Raw genomic sequence first — 5,302 nt, 5'->3', positions numbered from 1 at the left:
ATCTGAGTTCCAATATCGGTAGGACCTGGAATGTTTGTAATAATACTTTTGTTTTAATTTATTGCAGGTCTTGAGCAGGAAACCATTTGTATCTCTGACATAACCCGTCTCTTCCTGTTTTCATTCCCCTCGTGGTTTCTGCGGCTTGGGGGCATCTATACATTATTCTATAGGCGTTGCTGGGGGCACGTGATGCTACACACAGGTGTTGTCTACGTCCTGTGTCTGTGTGGACACCTCTCTACTCTGGCTACACAACAGTAAGATGCACAGTGTGGACCTGACTCCACGCGGCCTTCACACCGGATAACTTAGAAGGAGAGAGAAACTTACGGAAATGTACGGTGTGAAAGAACGACTTTACCAAAGTGTTAATGTATGAAATTGCCCTTTGCTTTTTTTGTGTGAGTTGCAAATGGTAACTTTGACTAAAGCAAGTACCCAAAAATAAACAGTTTTCAGCTGGACTCATATAACTTGCATTTGCAGTGGAAGATCTGCCTGGAGCAGTATATGAGTGTGAAAAGGTCTCTAGTTTTGTCTTGAAATACCAGAGACTTCGGCACTCTCCACCTTTCTCCTTCGACATCACATCCTGATGCTGAACAGTATTAGCACATAAATGAATAAAAAACTGGCTGACGTGTACATGCACATGTGTGCATATGTACCACAGTGCTATAGTCTGATGACATATATGTGCCAGTCTGTGGGGTCAAAGGGCAGTCAGAAGTTACTGGGCCACAGTTGTATCAATGAGGACTGTGCACTTCCTGTGCCCTGGGGCATTCGTACTCTGGTCCCTCAAACTAGGGTGGAAGCCCCCCTTTAGCACATGACTCTCAGAATAACAAGTCAGAGCAGACATTAGTGTAACTGGGTACTCACACTTGTGAAAGGCGCAAGTGCAAGTAGTGAACTGCAACCTGACCTCACAGCATACACTTTAGACATCCTTTGTAAACACACACACATATTTTCAGTCTAACTTGTTTACATTTTACATTAATAAATATGGTAATATTTGTACTTGAAATGTTTAATTTGCCTGCCTTTGGCGCATATTCCTAGTACCTTATATTTTAACTTTTCTCCATTCGGGTGTATACAATTGGTATAATGTCAGAAAGGGAGAAGACGACCGAGAATGCCTAAGAATGTGCGCTTACATGCTTTTAAGAACATATGTCTGGTGTTGTGACAAAACAGCAGTGACCACTTCAGCTCAGCACTTGCTTCTTCCTCTGCTGTCCCAAAATACTGTGGAATTACTAGTATCTGCGCCTCTGACAAGGCTGCTGACATCCAATTGATGATTCGTAGGCTTGTGGGCTGTGAGTGCTTTGGCTGTGCTGCCCCCTGGCGGTCACTCTGTGAAGATGCAGGTACCTGGGAACAACCCAGACTACTTCTGAGCTGCTTCTTCTCTGTGTGAACCAATCCAGTGTCAGGACTGGAGTCGGTGCTGTTAGTAGATAGAGAAGGAGTATAACTCGAGCCCCAGGAGGGCAGCCTGGAGCCTGTGACAGGTGCAGGGGAGTGTCGTCAAGGAAGCAGCTGGAAGATAACTGGAGAGGGGTCTGTGGGGCCATCAGTCTGGTGAGGAAACCCAGGAGTCAAGGGGTGTCCTGGGGGAGGGGTGTGGCTTTGTCTGGCTCAAGGGGAGGGGTTAGTAATAGTCAATGCAGGGACTGCTGCTGTCCTCCGTGTCCTGGGCTCTGTGTATGTGTAGAAGTTCTAAGGTTGTAAATAATGAGACCTGACAGGTTGTGGCAGAAATTATGACTTCTGGTCATTCCTTCTCTTTTGTCAGAAGTGAGGTGTCTGTTACCCCAATTGATTGTGTACTACTGAGAAGAACAATATAACTCTCAGTGTACGGAATGCAGTGTGACCTTGGGAGACACCTCACATACACTGAGCTGTATAAAGAGGTCACAGTTCCCATATGGTCTAGCCGTTAGGATTCCTGGTTTTCACCCAGGCGGCCCGGGTTGGACTCCCGGTATGGGAAATCCATTTGTTTTTTCACTACTCAGACATTTTAATCTTTCTCAGTTTTTTTCTATAAACCTAAATGCACCTAAAGTCTTAATAAATGTCACTTGCTTTGTCTTCTGCTTCCATCTAATGCCGTCAGAGGTTTACACCGACCTCCAAATCTACTGCCCTCTCTCCCCAGCCCTTGACCTGTACATTAATACTATGAAGGGTTATTCCTTGTTTTTCTTTTATTGCACAACAAAAAGTACAGATTATATAATGAGACCGGGGCACAGAGAAGAAGGCAGCAATTGACTGTGGTCCCACCATGGGAAATTCGCATTTTATTACCTGCCCCGTCCATACTGTGGGTTCATCATTTGTTTTATGACATGATTCCCCTGCTGTGTTGTTTCTAGTATAAGACTTGAGCACTTTATGTGTTTTATATCATCTGTGATATTGCAGCTGCTGTTTGCAGTGTCCACATTTTGCAACCAGTGTGCTTTGTACCCTCACTGCTGCTCTCTCAGAGAGGGTAGGCTGAACACTACAGGTAGTATCAGACACCAGAGATGCCTCCTGTACCTGGAATAAAACTCTGCTTCTTTGTAAGAAATACAGGGGTGAAGATCTGCTGCATTCACAGTGACCCACTGAGTCTTCTACAAAGGTTCCCAGCCATGCAAAGACTCTTGGTGGTTAGTTAAGGGGCCATGCTAAATGGAGATTTCCAAGCATCAGACGAGACGTTTTCTTTGTTTCTGCATCAGCAAAAGTATATTTCTGTTTTTATGTTATTACTTGTGAAATACACATTTTAGTTGTGCTGTTGGACTTGTCATGTTTGATTTACAGTGTGAACGAATTCAAGCGATAGACAGTAGGTGGCGACTGACACTGCTTCAGGACTCCTAGGGTTGAGGATCGTGGACGTTGGTTCCATCGTGTAATGATTAGCACTCTGGACTCTGAATCCAGCAATCTGAGTTCCAATATCGGTAGGACCTGGAATGTTTGTAATAATACTTTTGTTTTAATTTATTGCAGGTCTTGAGCAGGAAACCATTTGTATCTCTGACATAACCCGTCTCTTCCTGTTTTCATTCCCCTCGTGGTTTCTGCGGCTTGGGGGCATCTATACATTATTCTATAGGCGTTGCTGGGGGCACGTGATGCTACACACAGGTGTTGTCTACGTCCTGTGTCTGTGTGGACACCTCTCTAGTCTGGCTACACAACAGTAAGATGCACAGTGTGGACCTGACTCCACGCGGCCTTCACACCGGATAACTTACAAGGAGAGAGAAACTTACGGAAATATACCGCGTGAAAGAACGACTTTACCAAAGTGTTAATGTATGAAATTGCCCTTTGCTTTTTTTGTGTGAGTTGCAAATGGTAACCTTTGACTAAAGCAAGTACCCAAAAATAAACAGTTTTCAGCTGGACTCATATAACTTGCATTTGCAGTGGAAGATCTGCCTGGAGCAGTATATGAGTGTGAAAAGGTCTCTAGTTTTGTCTTGAAATACCAGAGACTTCGGCGCTCTCCTCCTTTCTCCTTCGACATCACATCCTGATGCTGAACAGTATTAGCACATAAATGAATAAAAAACTGGCTGACGTGTACATGCACATGTGTGCATATGTACCACGGTGCTATAGTCTGATGACATATATGTGCCAGTCTGTGGGGTCAAAGGGCAGTCAGAAGTTACTGGGCCACAGTTGTATCAATGAGGACTGTGTACTTCCTGTGCCCTGGGGCATTCGTACTCTGGTCCCTCAAACTAGGGTGGAAGCCCCCCTTTAGCACATGACTCTCAGAATAACAAGTCAGAGCAGACATTAGTGTAACTGGGTACTCACACTTGTGAAAGGCGCAAGTGCAAGTAGTGAACTGCAACCTGACCTCACAGCATACACTTTAGACATCCTTTGTAAACACACACACATATTTTCAGTCTAACTTGTTTACATTTTACATCAATAAATATGGTAATATTTGTACTTGAAATGTTTAATTTGCCTACCTTTGGCGCATATTCCTAGTACCTTATATTTTAACTTTTCTCCATTCGGGTGTATACAATTGGTATAATGTCAGAATGGGAGAAGACGACCGAGAATGCCTAAGAATGTGCGCTTACATGCTTTTAAGAACATATGTCTGGTGTTGTGACAAAACAGCAGTGACCACTTCAGCTCAGCACTTGCTTCTTCCTCTGCTGTCCCGAAATACTGTGGAATTACTAGTATCTGCGCCTCTGACAAGGCTGCTGACATCCAATTGATGATTCGTAGGCTAGTGGGCTGTGAGTGCTTTGGCTGTGCTGCCCCCTGGCGGTCACTCTGTGAAGATGCCGGTACCTGGGAACAACCCAGACTACTTCTGAGCTGCTTCTTCTCTGTGTGAACCAATCCAGTGTCAGGACTGGAGTCGGTGCTGTTAGTAGATAGAGAAGGAGTATAACTCGAGCCCCAGGAGGGCAGCCTGGAGCCTGTGACAGGTGCAGGGGAGTGTCGTCAAGGAAGCAGCTGGAAGATAACTGGAGAGGGGTCTGTGGGGCCATCAGTCTGGTGAGGAAACCCAGGAGTCAAGGGGTGTCCTGGGGGAGGGGCGTGGCTTTGTCTGGCTCAAGGGGAGGGGTTAGTAATAGTCAATGCAGGGACTGCTGCTGTCCTCCGTGTCCTGGGCTCTGTGTATGTGTAGAAGTTCTAAGGTTGTAAATAATGAGACCTGACAGGTTGTGGCAGAAATGATGACTTCTGGTCATTCCTTCTCTTTTGTCAGAAGTGAGGTGTCTGTTACCCCAATTGATTGTGTACTACTGAGAAGAACAATATAACTCTCAGTGTACGGAATGCCGTGTGACCTTGGGAGACACCTCACATACACTGAGCTGTATGAAGAGGTCACAGTTCCCATATGGTCTAGCAGTTAGGATTCCTGGTTTTCACCCAGGCGGCCTGGGTTCGACTCCCGGTATGGGAAATCCATTTTTTTTTCCTCTACTCAGACATTTTAATCTTTCTCAGTTTTTTTCTATAAACCTAAATGCATCTAAAGTCTTAATAAATGTCACTTGCTTTGTCTTCTGCTTCCATCTAATGCCGTCAGAGGTTTACACCGACCCCCAAATCTACTGCCCTCTCTCCCCAGCCCTTGACCTGTACATTAATACTATGAAGGGTTATTCCTTGTTTTTATTTTATTGCACAACAAAAAGTACAGATTATATAATGAGACCGGGGCACAGAGAAGAAGGCAGCAATTGACTGTGGTCCCACCATGGGAAATTCGCATTTTATTACC

The 5,302-nt window shown here is 44.9% G+C and overlaps 1 non-coding gene across 1 annotated transcript; it reads left to right on the top strand.

Moving 5' to 3' along the window:
• Nucleotides 1-4,909: 4,909 nt before the first annotated feature.
• Nucleotides 4,910-4,981, top strand: TRNAE-UUC (transfer RNA glutamic acid (anticodon UUC)). The gene has a single exon. It is a non-coding gene; the product is annotated as a tRNA-Glu (tRNA).
• Nucleotides 4,982-5,302: the final 321 nt, after the last annotated feature.

Source organism: Pleurodeles waltl, unplaced genomic scaffold (genome assembly GCF_031143425.1).
Source record: "Pleurodeles waltl isolate 20211129_DDA unplaced genomic scaffold, aPleWal1.hap1.20221129 scaffold_39, whole genome shotgun sequence".
In the NCBI taxonomy this organism is placed as follows: domain Eukaryota; kingdom Metazoa; phylum Chordata; class Amphibia; order Caudata; family Salamandridae; genus Pleurodeles; species Pleurodeles waltl.
This window is presented reverse-complemented; position numbering and strand designations above follow the sequence as displayed.